At 45.4% G+C, this 12000-nt stretch overlaps 47 non-coding genes across 47 annotated transcripts; all 47 read left to right on the forward strand.

The window, feature by feature from the left end:
* Nucleotides 1–2: 2 nt before the first annotated feature.
* Nucleotides 3–120, forward strand: LOC132288171 (5S ribosomal RNA). The gene has a single exon (XR_009473525.1). It is a non-coding gene; the product is annotated as a 5S ribosomal RNA (ribosomal RNA).
* A 138-nt stretch (nucleotides 121–258) lies between these two features.
* On the forward strand, nucleotides 259–377 carry LOC132288073 (5S ribosomal RNA). Its single transcript, XR_009473431.1, has one exon. It is a non-coding gene; the product is annotated as a 5S ribosomal RNA (ribosomal RNA).
* A 139-nt stretch (nucleotides 378–516) lies between these two features.
* LOC132288147 (5S ribosomal RNA) lies at nucleotides 517–634 on the forward strand. Its single transcript, XR_009473502.1, has one exon. It is a non-coding gene; the product is annotated as a 5S ribosomal RNA (ribosomal RNA).
* A 138-nt stretch (nucleotides 635–772) lies between these two features.
* Nucleotides 773–891, forward strand: LOC132288074 (5S ribosomal RNA). The gene has a single exon (XR_009473432.1). It is a non-coding gene; the product is annotated as a 5S ribosomal RNA (ribosomal RNA).
* A 138-nt stretch (nucleotides 892–1029) lies between these two features.
* LOC132288076 (5S ribosomal RNA) lies at nucleotides 1030–1148 on the forward strand. Its single transcript, XR_009473434.1, has one exon. It is a non-coding gene; the product is annotated as a 5S ribosomal RNA (ribosomal RNA).
* A 139-nt stretch (nucleotides 1149–1287) lies between these two features.
* On the forward strand, nucleotides 1288–1406 carry LOC132288077 (5S ribosomal RNA). The gene has a single exon (XR_009473435.1). It is a non-coding gene; the product is annotated as a 5S ribosomal RNA (ribosomal RNA).
* A 139-nt stretch (nucleotides 1407–1545) lies between these two features.
* LOC132288078 (5S ribosomal RNA) lies at nucleotides 1546–1664 on the forward strand. The gene has a single exon (XR_009473436.1). It is a non-coding gene; the product is annotated as a 5S ribosomal RNA (ribosomal RNA).
* A 139-nt stretch (nucleotides 1665–1803) lies between these two features.
* On the forward strand, nucleotides 1804–1922 carry LOC132288079 (5S ribosomal RNA). The gene has a single exon (XR_009473437.1). It is a non-coding gene; the product is annotated as a 5S ribosomal RNA (ribosomal RNA).
* A 137-nt stretch (nucleotides 1923–2059) lies between these two features.
* LOC132288080 (5S ribosomal RNA) lies at nucleotides 2060–2178 on the forward strand. The gene has a single exon (XR_009473438.1). It is a non-coding gene; the product is annotated as a 5S ribosomal RNA (ribosomal RNA).
* A 137-nt stretch (nucleotides 2179–2315) lies between these two features.
* LOC132288082 (5S ribosomal RNA) lies at nucleotides 2316–2434 on the forward strand. The gene has a single exon (XR_009473440.1). It is a non-coding gene; the product is annotated as a 5S ribosomal RNA (ribosomal RNA).
* Nucleotides 2435–2572: 138 nt separating this feature from the next.
* On the forward strand, nucleotides 2573–2690 carry LOC132288164 (5S ribosomal RNA). Its single transcript, XR_009473518.1, has one exon. It is a non-coding gene; the product is annotated as a 5S ribosomal RNA (ribosomal RNA).
* A 138-nt stretch (nucleotides 2691–2828) lies between these two features.
* Nucleotides 2829–2946, forward strand: LOC132288168 (5S ribosomal RNA). Its single transcript, XR_009473522.1, has one exon. It is a non-coding gene; the product is annotated as a 5S ribosomal RNA (ribosomal RNA).
* A 139-nt stretch (nucleotides 2947–3085) lies between these two features.
* On the forward strand, nucleotides 3086–3204 carry LOC132288083 (5S ribosomal RNA). Its single transcript, XR_009473441.1, has one exon. It is a non-coding gene; the product is annotated as a 5S ribosomal RNA (ribosomal RNA).
* A 138-nt stretch (nucleotides 3205–3342) lies between these two features.
* On the forward strand, nucleotides 3343–3461 carry LOC132288084 (5S ribosomal RNA). The gene has a single exon (XR_009473442.1). It is a non-coding gene; the product is annotated as a 5S ribosomal RNA (ribosomal RNA).
* Nucleotides 3462–3600: 139 nt separating this feature from the next.
* Nucleotides 3601–3719, forward strand: LOC132288085 (5S ribosomal RNA). Its single transcript, XR_009473443.1, has one exon. It is a non-coding gene; the product is annotated as a 5S ribosomal RNA (ribosomal RNA).
* A 139-nt stretch (nucleotides 3720–3858) lies between these two features.
* LOC132288087 (5S ribosomal RNA) lies at nucleotides 3859–3977 on the forward strand. Its single transcript, XR_009473444.1, has one exon. It is a non-coding gene; the product is annotated as a 5S ribosomal RNA (ribosomal RNA).
* Nucleotides 3978–4116: 139 nt separating this feature from the next.
* Nucleotides 4117–4234, forward strand: LOC132288170 (5S ribosomal RNA). The gene has a single exon (XR_009473524.1). It is a non-coding gene; the product is annotated as a 5S ribosomal RNA (ribosomal RNA).
* Nucleotides 4235–4372: 138 nt separating this feature from the next.
* LOC132288088 (5S ribosomal RNA) lies at nucleotides 4373–4491 on the forward strand. The gene has a single exon (XR_009473445.1). It is a non-coding gene; the product is annotated as a 5S ribosomal RNA (ribosomal RNA).
* Nucleotides 4492–4629: 138 nt separating this feature from the next.
* Nucleotides 4630–4747, forward strand: LOC132288172 (5S ribosomal RNA). The gene has a single exon (XR_009473526.1). It is a non-coding gene; the product is annotated as a 5S ribosomal RNA (ribosomal RNA).
* Nucleotides 4748–4886: 139 nt separating this feature from the next.
* LOC132288089 (5S ribosomal RNA) lies at nucleotides 4887–5005 on the forward strand. Its single transcript, XR_009473446.1, has one exon. It is a non-coding gene; the product is annotated as a 5S ribosomal RNA (ribosomal RNA).
* Nucleotides 5006–5142: 137 nt separating this feature from the next.
* LOC132288179 (5S ribosomal RNA) lies at nucleotides 5143–5261 on the forward strand. The gene has a single exon (XR_009473531.1). It is a non-coding gene; the product is annotated as a 5S ribosomal RNA (ribosomal RNA).
* Nucleotides 5262–5400: 139 nt separating this feature from the next.
* Nucleotides 5401–5519, forward strand: LOC132288113 (5S ribosomal RNA). Its single transcript, XR_009473469.1, has one exon. It is a non-coding gene; the product is annotated as a 5S ribosomal RNA (ribosomal RNA).
* A 138-nt stretch (nucleotides 5520–5657) lies between these two features.
* Nucleotides 5658–5776, forward strand: LOC132288090 (5S ribosomal RNA). The gene has a single exon (XR_009473447.1). It is a non-coding gene; the product is annotated as a 5S ribosomal RNA (ribosomal RNA).
* Nucleotides 5777–5915: 139 nt separating this feature from the next.
* On the forward strand, nucleotides 5916–6033 carry LOC132288166 (5S ribosomal RNA). The gene has a single exon (XR_009473520.1). It is a non-coding gene; the product is annotated as a 5S ribosomal RNA (ribosomal RNA).
* Nucleotides 6034–6172: 139 nt separating this feature from the next.
* LOC132288091 (5S ribosomal RNA) lies at nucleotides 6173–6291 on the forward strand. The gene has a single exon (XR_009473448.1). It is a non-coding gene; the product is annotated as a 5S ribosomal RNA (ribosomal RNA).
* Nucleotides 6292–6429: 138 nt separating this feature from the next.
* On the forward strand, nucleotides 6430–6548 carry LOC132288144 (5S ribosomal RNA). The gene has a single exon (XR_009473499.1). It is a non-coding gene; the product is annotated as a 5S ribosomal RNA (ribosomal RNA).
* Nucleotides 6549–6687: 139 nt separating this feature from the next.
* On the forward strand, nucleotides 6688–6806 carry LOC132288161 (5S ribosomal RNA). The gene has a single exon (XR_009473515.1). It is a non-coding gene; the product is annotated as a 5S ribosomal RNA (ribosomal RNA).
* A 138-nt stretch (nucleotides 6807–6944) lies between these two features.
* Nucleotides 6945–7063, forward strand: LOC132288145 (5S ribosomal RNA). The gene has a single exon (XR_009473500.1). It is a non-coding gene; the product is annotated as a 5S ribosomal RNA (ribosomal RNA).
* A 139-nt stretch (nucleotides 7064–7202) lies between these two features.
* LOC132288175 (5S ribosomal RNA) lies at nucleotides 7203–7320 on the forward strand. The gene has a single exon (XR_009473529.1). It is a non-coding gene; the product is annotated as a 5S ribosomal RNA (ribosomal RNA).
* A 139-nt stretch (nucleotides 7321–7459) lies between these two features.
* LOC132288146 (5S ribosomal RNA) lies at nucleotides 7460–7578 on the forward strand. Its single transcript, XR_009473501.1, has one exon. It is a non-coding gene; the product is annotated as a 5S ribosomal RNA (ribosomal RNA).
* Nucleotides 7579–7717: 139 nt separating this feature from the next.
* LOC132288092 (5S ribosomal RNA) lies at nucleotides 7718–7836 on the forward strand. Its single transcript, XR_009473449.1, has one exon. It is a non-coding gene; the product is annotated as a 5S ribosomal RNA (ribosomal RNA).
* A 139-nt stretch (nucleotides 7837–7975) lies between these two features.
* Nucleotides 7976–8094, forward strand: LOC132288094 (5S ribosomal RNA). Its single transcript, XR_009473451.1, has one exon. It is a non-coding gene; the product is annotated as a 5S ribosomal RNA (ribosomal RNA).
* Nucleotides 8095–8233: 139 nt separating this feature from the next.
* Nucleotides 8234–8352, forward strand: LOC132288095 (5S ribosomal RNA). The gene has a single exon (XR_009473452.1). It is a non-coding gene; the product is annotated as a 5S ribosomal RNA (ribosomal RNA).
* Nucleotides 8353–8491: 139 nt separating this feature from the next.
* On the forward strand, nucleotides 8492–8610 carry LOC132288096 (5S ribosomal RNA). The gene has a single exon (XR_009473453.1). It is a non-coding gene; the product is annotated as a 5S ribosomal RNA (ribosomal RNA).
* Nucleotides 8611–8749: 139 nt separating this feature from the next.
* On the forward strand, nucleotides 8750–8868 carry LOC132288097 (5S ribosomal RNA). Its single transcript, XR_009473454.1, has one exon. It is a non-coding gene; the product is annotated as a 5S ribosomal RNA (ribosomal RNA).
* A 139-nt stretch (nucleotides 8869–9007) lies between these two features.
* LOC132288098 (5S ribosomal RNA) lies at nucleotides 9008–9126 on the forward strand. Its single transcript, XR_009473455.1, has one exon. It is a non-coding gene; the product is annotated as a 5S ribosomal RNA (ribosomal RNA).
* Nucleotides 9127–9265: 139 nt separating this feature from the next.
* Nucleotides 9266–9384, forward strand: LOC132288099 (5S ribosomal RNA). The gene has a single exon (XR_009473456.1). It is a non-coding gene; the product is annotated as a 5S ribosomal RNA (ribosomal RNA).
* A 139-nt stretch (nucleotides 9385–9523) lies between these two features.
* On the forward strand, nucleotides 9524–9642 carry LOC132288100 (5S ribosomal RNA). Its single transcript, XR_009473457.1, has one exon. It is a non-coding gene; the product is annotated as a 5S ribosomal RNA (ribosomal RNA).
* A 139-nt stretch (nucleotides 9643–9781) lies between these two features.
* On the forward strand, nucleotides 9782–9900 carry LOC132288101 (5S ribosomal RNA). The gene has a single exon (XR_009473458.1). It is a non-coding gene; the product is annotated as a 5S ribosomal RNA (ribosomal RNA).
* A 139-nt stretch (nucleotides 9901–10039) lies between these two features.
* LOC132288103 (5S ribosomal RNA) lies at nucleotides 10040–10158 on the forward strand. Its single transcript, XR_009473459.1, has one exon. It is a non-coding gene; the product is annotated as a 5S ribosomal RNA (ribosomal RNA).
* A 139-nt stretch (nucleotides 10159–10297) lies between these two features.
* On the forward strand, nucleotides 10298–10416 carry LOC132288104 (5S ribosomal RNA). Its single transcript, XR_009473460.1, has one exon. It is a non-coding gene; the product is annotated as a 5S ribosomal RNA (ribosomal RNA).
* Nucleotides 10417–10555: 139 nt separating this feature from the next.
* Nucleotides 10556–10674, forward strand: LOC132288106 (5S ribosomal RNA). The gene has a single exon (XR_009473462.1). It is a non-coding gene; the product is annotated as a 5S ribosomal RNA (ribosomal RNA).
* A 139-nt stretch (nucleotides 10675–10813) lies between these two features.
* Nucleotides 10814–10932, forward strand: LOC132288107 (5S ribosomal RNA). Its single transcript, XR_009473463.1, has one exon. It is a non-coding gene; the product is annotated as a 5S ribosomal RNA (ribosomal RNA).
* A 139-nt stretch (nucleotides 10933–11071) lies between these two features.
* Nucleotides 11072–11190, forward strand: LOC132288108 (5S ribosomal RNA). The gene has a single exon (XR_009473464.1). It is a non-coding gene; the product is annotated as a 5S ribosomal RNA (ribosomal RNA).
* Nucleotides 11191–11329: 139 nt separating this feature from the next.
* Nucleotides 11330–11448, forward strand: LOC132288109 (5S ribosomal RNA). Its single transcript, XR_009473465.1, has one exon. It is a non-coding gene; the product is annotated as a 5S ribosomal RNA (ribosomal RNA).
* Nucleotides 11449–11587: 139 nt separating this feature from the next.
* Nucleotides 11588–11706, forward strand: LOC132288110 (5S ribosomal RNA). Its single transcript, XR_009473466.1, has one exon. It is a non-coding gene; the product is annotated as a 5S ribosomal RNA (ribosomal RNA).
* A 139-nt stretch (nucleotides 11707–11845) lies between these two features.
* Nucleotides 11846–11964, forward strand: LOC132288111 (5S ribosomal RNA). The gene has a single exon (XR_009473467.1). It is a non-coding gene; the product is annotated as a 5S ribosomal RNA (ribosomal RNA).
* The last annotated feature ends 36 nt before the right edge of the window (nucleotides 11965–12000 follow it).

The following is a 12000-nucleotide window of genomic DNA, read 5'->3' on the forward strand; positions in this document are numbered from 1 at the left end:
TCGGGTGCGATCATACCAGCACTAATGCACCGGATCCATCAGAACTCCGCAGTTAAGCGTGCTTGGGCGAGAGTAGTACTAGGATGGGTGACCCCCTGGGAAGTCCTCGTGTTGCACCCCTTTTTAGTCCGGTTTTGTATTTTTAATTTTAATTTTAATTTTATTAATATGTATTTATTTATTTCCCGGCGAATGCGTCGGAAGGGCAATAGAACGTAGCGGAAGGGGTTTATAGGGAAATGGAGGCGAGAATATGTCGGGTGCGATCATACCAGCACTAATGCACCGGATCCCATCAGAACTCCGCAGTTAAGCGTGCTTGGGCGAGAGTAGTACTAGGATGGGTGACCCCCTGGGAAGTCCTCGTGTTGCACCCCTTTTTAGTCCGGTTTTGTATTTTTAATTTTAATTTTAATTTTATTAATATGTATTTATTTATTTCCCGGCGAATGCGTCGGAAGGGCAATAGAACGGTAGCGGAAGGGGTTTATAGGGAAATGGAGGCGAGAATATGTCGGGTGCGATCATACCAGCACTAATGCACCGGATCCCATCAGAACTCCGCAGTTAAGCGTGCTTGGGCGAGAGTAGTACTAGGATGGGTGACCCCTGGGAAGTCCTCGTGTTGCACCCCTTTTTAGTCCGGTTTTGTATTTTAATTTTAATTTTAATTTTATTAATATGTATTTATTTATTTCCCGGCGAATGCGTCGGAAGGGCAATAGAACGGTAGCGGAAGGGGTTTATAGGGAAATGGAGGCGAGAATATGTCGGGTGCGATCATACCAGCACTAATGCACCGGATCCCATCAGAACTCCGCAGTTAAGCGTGCTTGGGCGAGAGTAGTACTAGGATGGGTGACCCCCTGGGAAGTCCTCGTGTTGCACCCCTTTTTAGTCCGGTTTTGTATTTTAATTTTAATTTTAATTTTATTAATATGTATTTATTTATTTCCCGGCGAATGCGTCGGAAGGGCAATAGAACGGTAGCGGAAGGGGTTTATAGGGAAATGGAGGCGAGAATATGTCGGGTGCGATCATACCAGCACTAATGCACCGGATCCCATCAGAACTCCGCAGTTAAGCGTGCTTGGGCGAGAGTAGTACTAGGATGGGTGACCCCCTGGGAAGTCCTCGTGTTGCACCCCTTTTTAGTCCGGTTTTGTATTTTTAATTTTAATTTTAATTTTATTAATATGTATTTATTTATTTCCCGGCGAATGCGTCGGAAGGGCAATAGAACGGTAGCGGAAGGGGTTTATAGGGAAATGGAGGCGAGAATATGTCGGGTGCGATCATACCAGCACTAATGCACCGGATCCCATCAGAACTCCGCAGTTAAGCGTGCTTGGGCGAGAGTAGTACTAGGATGGGTGACCCCCTGGGAAGTCCTCGTGTTGCACCCCTTTTTAGTCCGGTTTTGTATTTTTAATTTTAATTTTAATTTTATTAATATGTATTTATTTATTTCCCGGCGAATGCGTCGGAAGGGCAATAGAACGGTAGCGGAAGGGGTTTATAGGGAAATGGAGGCGAGAATATGTCGGGTGCGATCATACCAGCACTAATGCACCGGATCCCATCAGAACTCCGCAGTTAAGCGTGCTTGGGCGAGAGTAGTACTAGGATGGGTGACCCCCTGGGAAGTCCTCGTGTTGCACCCCTTTTTAGTCCGGTTTTGTATTTTTAATTTTAATTTTAATTTTATTAATATGTATTTATTTATTTCCCGGCGAATGCGTCGGAAGGGCAATAGAACGGTAGCGGAAGGGGTTTATAGGGAAATGGAGGCGAGAATATGTCGGGTGCGATCATACCAGCACTAATGCACCGGATCCCATCAGAACTCCGCAGTTAAGCGTGCTTGGGCGAGAGTAGTACTAGGATGGGTGACCCCCTGGGAAGTCCTCGTGTTGCACCCCTTTTTAGTCCGGTTTTGTATTTTTAATTTTAATTTTAATTTATAATATGTATTTATTTATTTCCCGGCGAATGCGTCGGAAGGGCAATAGAACGGTAGCGGAAGGGGTTTATAGGGAAATGGAGGCGAGAATATGTCGGGTGCGATCATACCAGCACTAATGCACCGGATCCCATCAGAACTCCGCAGTTAAGCGTGCTTGGGCGAGAGTAGTACTAGGATGGGTGACCCCCTGGGAAGTCCTCGTGTTGCACCCCTTTTTAGTCCGGTTTTGTATTTTTAATTTAATTTTAATTTTATTAATATGTATTTATTTATTCCCGGCGAATGCGTCGGAAGGGCAATAGAACGGTAGCGGAAGGGGTTTATAGGGAAATGGAGGCGAGAATATGTCGGGTGCGATCATACCAGCACTAATGCACCGGATCCCATCAGAACTCCGCAGTTAAGCGTGCTTGGGCGAGAGTAGTACTAGGATGGGTGACCCCCTGGGAAGTCCTCGTGTTGCACCCCTTTTTAGTCCGGTTTTGTATTTTAATTTTAATTTTAATTTTATTAATATGTATTTATTTATTTCCCGGCGAATGCGTCGGAAGGGCAATAGAACGGTAGCGGAAGGGGTTTATAGGGAAATGGAGGCGAGAATATGTCGGGTGCGATCATACCAGCACTAATGCACCGGATCCCATCAGAACTCCGCAGTTAAGCGTGCTTGGGCGAGAGTAGTACTAGATGGGTGACCCCCTGGGAAGTCCTCGTGTTGCACCCCTTTTTAGTCCGGTTTTGTATTTTTAATTTTAATTTTAATTTTATAATATGTATTTATTTATTTCCCGGCGAATGCGTCGGAAGGGCAATAGAACGGTAGCGGAAGGGGTTTATAGGGAAATGGAGGCGAGAATATGTCGGGTGCGATCATACCAGCACTAATGCACCGGATCCCATCAGAACTCCGCAGTTAAGCGTGCTTGGGCGAGAGTAGTACTAGGATGGTGACCCCCTGGGAAGTCCTCGTGTTGCACCCCTTTTTAGTCCGGTTTTGTATTTTTAATTTTAATTTTAATTTTATTAATATGTATTTATTTATTTCCCGGCGAATGCGTCGGAAGGGCAATAGAACGGTAGCGGAAGGGGTTTATAGGGAAATGGAGGCGAGAATATGTCGGGTGCGATCATACCAGCACTAATGCACCGGATCCCATCAGAACTCCGCAGTTAAGCGTGCTTGGGCGAGAGTAGTACTAGGATGGGTGACCCCCTGGGAAGTCCTCGTGTTGCACCCCTTTTAGTCCGGTTTTGTATTTTTAATTTTAATTTTAATTTTATTAATATGTATTTATTTATTTCCCGGCGAATGCGTCGGAAGGGCAATAGAACGGTAGCGGAAGGGGTTTATAGGGAAATGGAGGCGAGAATATGTCGGGTGCGATCATACCAGCACTAATGCACCGGATCCCATCAGAACTCCGCAGTTAAGCGTGCTTGGGCGAGAGTAGTACTAGGATGGGTGACCCCCTGGGAAGTCCTCGTGTTGCACCCCTTTTTAGTCCGGTTTTGTATTTTTAATTTTAATTTTAATTTTATTAATATGTATTTATTTATTTCCCGGCGAATGCGTCGGAAGGGCAATAGAACGGTAGCGGAAGGGGTTTATAGGGAAATGGAGGCGAGAATATGTCGGGTGCGATCATACCAGCACTAATGCACCGGATCCCATCAGAACTCCGCAGTTAAGCGTGCTTGGGCGAGAGTAGTACTAGGATGGGTGACCCCCTGGGAAGTCCTCGTGTTGCACCCCTTTTTAGTCCGGTTTTGTATTTTTAATTTTAATTTTAATTTTATTAATATGTATTTATTTATTTCCCGGCGAATGCGTCGGAAGGGCAATAGAACGGTAGCGGAAGGGGTTTATAGGGAAATGGAGGCGAGAATATGTCGGGTGCGATCATACCAGCACTAATGCACCGGATCCCATCAGAACTCCGCAGTTAAGCGTGCTTGGGCGAGAGTAGTACTAGGATGGGTGACCCCCTGGGAAGTCCTCGTGTTGCACCCCTTTTTAGTCCGGTTTTGTATTTTTAATTTTAATTTTAATTTTATTAATATGTATTTATTTATTTCCCGGCGAATGCGTCGGAAGGGCAATAGAACGGTAGCGGAAGGGGTTTATAGGGAAATGGAGGCGAGAATATGTCGGGTGCGATCATACCAGCACTAATGCACCGGATCCCATCAGAACTCCGCAGTTAAGCGTGCTTGGGCGAGAGTAGTACTAGGATGGGTGACCCCTGGGAAGTCCTCGTGTTGCAACCCTTTTTAGTCCGGTTTTGTATTTTAATTTTAATTTTAATTTTATTAATATGTATTTATTTATTTCCCGGCGAATGCGTCGGAAGGGCAATAGAACGGTAGCGGAAGGGGTTTATAGGGAAATGGAGGCGAGAATATGTCGGGTGCGATCATACCAGCACTAATGCACCGGATCCCATCAGAACTCCGCAGTTAAGCGTGCTTGGGCGAGAGTAGTACTAGGATGGGTGACCCCCTGGGAAGTCCTCGTGTTGCACCCCTTGTTAGTCCGGTTTTGTATTTTTAATTTTAATTTTAATTTTATTAATATGTATTTATTTATTTCCCGGCGAATGCGTCGGAAGGGCAATAGAACGGTAGCGGAAGGGGTTTATAGGGAAATGGAGGCGAGAATATGTCGGTGCGATCATACCAGCACTAATGCACCGGATCCCATCAGAACTCCGCAGTTAAGCGTGCTTGGGCGAGAGTAGTACTAGGATGGGTGACCCCTGGGAAGTCCTCGTGTTGCACCCCTTGTTAGTCCGGTTTTGTATTTTTAATTTTAATTTTAATTTTATTAATATGTATTTATTTATTTCCCGGCGAATGCGTCGGAAGGGCAATAGAACGGTAGCGGAAGGGGTTTATAGGGAAATGGAGGCGAGAATATGTCGGGTGCGATCATACCAGCACTAATGCACCGGATCCCATCAGAACTCCGCAGTTAAGCGTGCTTGGGCGAGAGTAGTACTAGGATGGGTGACCCCCTGGGAAGTCCTCGTGTTGCACCCCTTTTTAGTCCGGTTTTGTATTTTTAATTTTAATTTTAATTTTATTAATATGTATTTATTTATTTCCCGGCGAATGCGTCGGAAGGCAATAGAACGGTAGCGGAAGGGGTTTATAGGGAAATGGAGGCGAGAATATGTCGGTGCGATCATACCAGCACTAATGCACCGGATCCCATCAGAAACCCGCAGTTAAGCGTGCTTGGGCGAGAGTAGTACTAGGATGGGTGACCCCCTGGGAAGTCCTCGTGTTGCACCCCTTTTTAGTCCGGTTTTGTATTTTTAATTTTAATTTTAATTTTATTAATATGTATTTATTTATTTCCCGGCGAATGCGTCGGAAGGGCAATAGAACGGTAGCGGAAGGGGTTTATAGGGAAATGGAGGCGAGAATATGTCGGGTGCGATCATACCAGCACTAATGCACCGGATCCCATCAGAACTCCGCAGTTAAGCGTGCTTGGGCGAGAGTAGTACTAGGATGGGTGACCCCCTGGGAAGTCCTCGTGTTGCACCCTTTTTAGTCCGGTTTTGTATTTTTAATTTTAATTTTAATTTTATTAATATGTATTTATTTATTTCCCGGCGAATGCGTCGGAAGGGCAATAGAACGGTAGCGGAAGGGGTTTATAGGGAAATGGAGGCGAGAATATGTCGGGTGCGATCATACCAGCACTAATGCACCGGATCCCATCAGAACTCCGCAGTTAAGCGTGCTTGGGCGAGAGTAGTACTAGGATGGGTGACCCCCTGGGAAGTCCTCGTGTTGCACCCCTTTTTAGTCCGGTTTTGTATTTTTAATTTTAATTTTAATTTTATTAATATGTATTTATTTATTTCCCGGCGAATGCGTCGGAAGGGCAATAGAACGGTAGCGGAAGGGGTTTATAGGGAAATGGAGGCGAGAATATGTCGGGTGCGATCATACCAGCACTAATGCACCGGATCCCATCAGAACTCCGCAGTTAAGCGTGCTTGGGCGAGAGTAGTACTAGGATGGGTGACCCCCTGGAAGTCCTCGTGTTGCACCCCTTTTTAGTCCGGTTTTGTATTTTTAATTTTAATTTTAATTTTATTAATATGTATTTATTTATTTCCCGGCGAATGCGTCGGAAGGGCAATAGAACGGTAGCGGAAGGGGTTTATAGGGAAATGGAGGCGAGAATATGTCGGGTGCGATCATACCAGCACTAATGCACCGGATCCCATCAGAACTCCGCAGTTAAGCGTGCTTGGGCGAGAGTAGTACTAGGATGGGTGACCCCCTGGGAAGTCCTCGTGTTGCACCCCTTTTTAGTCCGGTTTTGTATTTTTAATTTTAATTTTAATTTTATTAATATGTATTTATTTATTTCCCGGCGAATGCGTCGGAAGGGCAATAGAACGGTAGCGGAAGGGGTTTATAGGAAATGGAGGCGAGAATATGTCGGGTGCGATCATACCAGCACTAATGCACCGGATCCCATCAGAACTCCGCAGTTCAGCGTGCTTGGGCGAGAGTAGTACTAGGATGGGTGACCCCCTGGGAAGTCCTCGTGTTGCACCCCTTTTTAGTCCGGTTTTGTATTTTTAATTTTAATTTTAATTTTATTAATATGTATTTATTTATTTCCCGGCGAATGCGTCGGAAGGGCAATAGAACGGTAGCGGAAGGGGTTTATAGGGAAATGGAGGCGAGAATATGTCGGGTGCGATCATACCAGCACTAATGCACCGGATCCCATCAGAACTCCGCAGTTCAGCGTGCTTGGGCGAGAGTAGTACTAGGATGGGTGACCCCCTGGGAAGTCCTCGTGTTGCACCCTTTTTAGTCCGGTTTTGTATTTTTAATTTTAATTTTAATTTTATTAATATGTATTTATTTATTTCCCGGCGAATGCGTCGGAAGGGCAATAGAACGGTAGCGGAAGGGGTTTATAGGGAAATGGAGGCGAGAATATGTCGGGTGCGATCATACCAGCACTAATGCACCGGATCCCATCAGAACTCCGCAGTTCAGCGTGCTTGGGCGAGAGTAGTACTAGGATGGGTGACCCCCTGGGAAGTCCTCGTGTTGCACCCCTTTTTAGTCCGGTTTTGTATTTTTAATTTTAATTTTAATTTTATTAATATGTATTTATTTATTTCCCGGCGAATGCGTCGGAAGGGCAATAGAACGGTAGCGGAAGGGGTTTATAGGGAAATGGAGGCGAGAATATGTCGGGTGCGATCATACCAGCACTAATGCACCGGATCCCATCAGAACTCCGCAGTCAGCGTGCTTGGGCGAGAGTAGTACTAGGATGGGTGACCCCCTGGGAAGTCCTCGTGTTGCACCCCTTTTTAGTCCGGTTTTGTATTTTTAATTTTAATTTTAATTTTATTAATATGTATTTATTTATTTCCCGGCGAATGCGTCGGAAGGGCAATAGAACGGTAGCGGAAGGGGTTTATAGGGAAATGGAGGCGAGAATATGTCGGGTGCGATCATACCAGCACTAATGCACCGGATCCCATCAGAACTCCGCAGTTCAGCGTGCTTGGGCGAGAGTAGTACTAGGATGGGTGACCCCCTGGGAAGTCCTCGTGTTGCACCCCTTTTTAGTCCGGTTTTGTATTTTTAATTTTAATTTTAATTTTATTAATATGTATTTATTTATTTCCCGGCGAATGCGTCGGAAGGGCAATAGAACGGTAGCGGAAGGGGTTTATAGGGAAATGGAGGCGAGAATATGTCGGGTGCGATCATACCAGCACTAATGCACCGGATCCCATCAGAACTCCGCAGTTAAGCGTGCTTGGGCGAGAGTAGTACTAGGATGGGTGACCCCCTGGGAAGTCCTCGTGTTGCACCCCTTTTTAGTCCGGTTTTGTATTTTTAATTTTAATTTTAATTTTATTAATATGTATTTATTTATTTCCCGGCGAATGCGTCGGAAGGGCAATAGAACGGTAGCGGAAGGGGTTTATAGGGAAATGGAGGCGAGAATATGTCGGGTGCGATCATACCAGCACTAATGCACCGGATCCCATCAGAACTCCGCAGTTAAGCGTGCTTGGGCGAGAGTAGTACTAGGATGGGTGACCCCCTGGGAAGTCCTCGTGTTGCACCCCTTTTTAGTCCGGTTTTGTATTTTTAATTTTAATTTTAATTTTATTAATATGTATTTATTTATTTCCCGGCGAATGCGTCGGAAGGGCAATAGAACGGTAGCGGAAGGGGTTTATAGGGAAATGGAGGCGAGAATATGTCGGGTGCGATCATACCAGCACTAATGCACCGGATCCCATCAGAACTCCGCAGTTAAGCGTGCTTGGGCGAGAGTAGTACTAGGATGGGTGACCCCCTGGGAAGTCCTCGTGTTGCACCCCTTTTTAGTCCGGTTTTGTATTTTTAATTTTAATTTTAATTTTATTAATATGTATTTATTTATTTCCCGGCGAATGCGTCGGAAGGGCAATAGAACGGTAGCGGAAGGGGTTTATAGGGAAATGGAGGCGAGAATATGTCGGGTGCGATCATACCAGCACTAATGCACCGGATCCCATCAGAACTCCGCAGTTAAGCGTGCTTGGGCGAGAGTAGTACTAGGATGGGTGACCCCCTGGGAAGTCCTCGTGTTGCACCCCTTTTTAGTCCGGTTTTGTATTTTTAATTTTAATTTTAATTTTATTAATATGTATTTATTTATTTCCCGGCGAATGCGTCGGAAGGGCAATAGAACGGTAGCGGAAGGGGTTTATAGGGAAATGGAGGCGAGAGTATGTCGGGTGCGATCATACCAGCACTAATGCACCGGATCCCATCAGAACTCCGCAGTTAAGCGTGCTTGGGCGAGAGTAGTACTAGGATGGGTGACCCCCTGGGAAGTCCTCGTGTTGCACCCCTTTTTAGTCCGGTTTTGTATTTTTAATTTTAATTTTAATTTTATTAATATGTATTTATTTATTTCCCGGCGAATGCGTCGGAAGGGCAATAGAACGGTAGCGGAAGGGGTTTATAGGGAAATGGAGGCGAGAATATGTCGGGTGCGATCATACCAGCACTAATGCACCGGATCCCATCAGAACTCCGCAGTTAAGCGTGCTTGGGCGAGAGTAGTACTAGGATGGGTGACCCCCTGGGAAGTCCTCGTGTTGCACCCCTTTTTAGTCCGGTTTTGTATTTTTAATTTTAATTTTAATTTTATTAATATGTATTTATTTATTTCCCGGCGAATGCGTCGGAAGGGCAATAGAACGGTAGCGGAAGGGGTTTATAGGGAAATGGAGGCGAGAATATGTCGGGTGCGATCATACCAGCACTAATGCACCGGATCCCATCAGAACTCCGCAGTTAAGCGTGCTTGGGCGAGAGTAGTACTAGGATGGGTGACCCCCTGGGAAGTCCTCGTGTTGCACCCCTTTTTAGTCCGGTTTTGTATTTTTAATTTTAATTTTAATTTTATTAATATGTATTTATTTATTTCCCGGCGAATGCGTCGGAAGGGCAATAGAACGGTAGCGGAAGGGGTTTATAGGGAAATGGAGGCGAGAATATGTCGGGTGCGATCATACCAGCACTAATGCACCGGATCCCATCAGAACTCCGCAGTTAAGCGTGCTTGGGCGAGAGTAGTACTAGGATGGGTGACCCCCTGGGAAGTCCTCGTGTTGCACCCCTTTTTAGTCCGGTTTTGTATTTTTAATTTTAATTTTAATTTTATTAATATGTATTTATTTATTTCCCGGCGAATGCGTCGGAAGGGCAATAGAACGGTAGCGGAAGGGGTTTATAGGGAAATGGAGGCGAGAATATGTCGGGTGCGATCATACCAGCACTAATGCACCGGATCCCATCAGAACTCCGCAGTTAAGCGTGCTTGGGCGAGAGTAGTACTAGGATGGGTGACCCCCTGGGAAGTCCTCGTGTTGCACCCCTTTTTAGTCCGGTTTTGTATTTTTAATTTTAATTTTAATTTTATTAATATGTATTTATTTATTTCCCGGCGAATGCGTCGGAAGGGCAATAGAACGGTAGCGGAAGGGGTTTATAGGGAAATGGAGGCGAGAATATGTCGGGTGCGATCATACCAGCACTAATGCACCGGATCCCATCAGAACTCCGCAGTTAAGCGTGCTTGGGCGAGAGTAGTACTAGGATGGGTGACCCCCTGGGAAGTCCTCGTGTTGCACCCCTTTTTAGTCCGGTTTTGTATTTTTAATTTTAATTTTAATTTTATTAATATGTATTTATTTATTTCCCGGCGAATGCGTCGGAAGGGCAATAGAACGGTAGCGGAAGGGGTTTATAGGGAAATGGAGGCGAGAATATGTCGGGTGCGATCATACCAGCACTAATGCACCGGATCCCATCAGAACTCCGCAGTTAAGCGTGCTTGGGCGAGAGTAGTACTAGGATGGGTGACCCCCTGGGAAGTCCTCGTGTTGCACCCCTTTTTAGTCCGGTTTTGTATTTTTAATTTTAATTTTAATTTTATTAATATGTATTTATTTATTTCCCGGCGAATGCGTCGGAAGGGCAATAGAACGGTAGCGGAAGGGGTTTATAGGGAAATGGAGGCGAGAATATGTCGGGTGCGATCATACCAGCACTAATGCACCGGATCCCATCAGAACTCCGCAGTTAAGCGTGCTTGGGCGAGAGTAGTACTAGGATGGGTGACCCCCTGGGAAGTCCTCGTGTTGCACCCCTTTTTAGTCCGGTTTTGTATTTTTAATTTTAATTTTAATTTTATTAATATGTATTTATTTATTTCCCGGCGAATGCGTCGGAAGGGCAATAGAACGGTAGCGGAAGGGGTTTATAGGGAAATGGAGGCGAGAATATGTCGGGTGCGATCATACCAGCACTAATGCACCGGATCCCATCAGAACTCCGCAGTTAAGCGTGCTTGGGCGAGAGTAGTACTAGGATGGGTGACCCCCTGGGAAGTCCTCGTGTTGCACCCCTTTTTAGTCCGGTTTTGTATTTTTAATTTTAATTTTAATTTTATTAATATGTATTTATTTATTTCCCGGCGAATGCGTCGGAAGGGCAATAGAACGGTAGCGGAAGGGGTTTATAGGGAAATGGAGGCGAGAATATGTCGGGTGCGATCATACCAGCACTAATGCACCGGATCCCATCAGAACTCCGCAGTTAAGCGTGCTTGGGCGAGAGTAGTACTAGGATGGGTGACCCCCTGGGAAGTCCTCGTGTTGCACCCCTTTTTAGTCCGGTTTTGTATTTTTAATTTTAATTTTAATTTTATTAATATGTATTTATTTATTTCCCGGCGAATGCGTCGGAAGGGCAATAGAACGGTAGCGGAAGGGGTTTATAGGGAAATGGAGGCGAGAATATGTCGGGTGCGATCATACCAGCACTAATGCACCGGATCCCATCAGAACTCCGCAGTTAAGCGTGCTTGGGCGAGAGTAGTACTAGGATGGGTGACCCCCTGGGAAGTCCTCGTGTTGCACCCCTTTTTAGTCCGGTTTTGTATTTTTAATTTTAATTTTAATTTTATTAATATGTATTTATTTATTTCCCGGCGAATGCGTCGGAAGGGCAATAGAACGGTAGCGGAAGGGGTTTATAGGGAAATGGAGGCGAGAATATGTCGGGTGCGATCATACCAGCACTAATGCACCGGATCCCATCAGAACTCCGCAGTTAAGCGTGCTTGGGCGAGAGTAGTACTAGGATGGGTGACCCCCTGGGAAGTCCTCGTGTTGCACCCCTTTTTAGTCCGGTTTTGTATTTTTAATTTTAATTTTAATTTTATTAATATGTATTTATTTATTTCCCGGCGAATGCGTCGGAAGGGCAATAGAACGGTAGCGGAAGGGGTTTATAGGGAAATGGAGGCGAGAATATGTCGGGTGCGATCATACCAGCACTAATGCACCGGATCCCATCAGAACTCCGCAGTTAAGCGTGCTTGGGCGAGAGTAGTACTAGGATGGGTGACCCCCTGGGAAGTCCTCGTGTTGCACCCCTTTTTAGTCCGGTTTTGTATTTTTAATTTTAATTTT

Source organism: Cornus florida, unplaced genomic scaffold (genome assembly GCF_030987335.1).
Source record: "Cornus florida cultivar Cherokee Brave unplaced genomic scaffold, ASM3098733v1 CherokeeBrave_3.0.0_Hap2_scaffold_108, whole genome shotgun sequence".
Taxonomy (NCBI): domain Eukaryota; kingdom Viridiplantae; phylum Streptophyta; class Magnoliopsida; order Cornales; family Cornaceae; genus Cornus; species Cornus florida.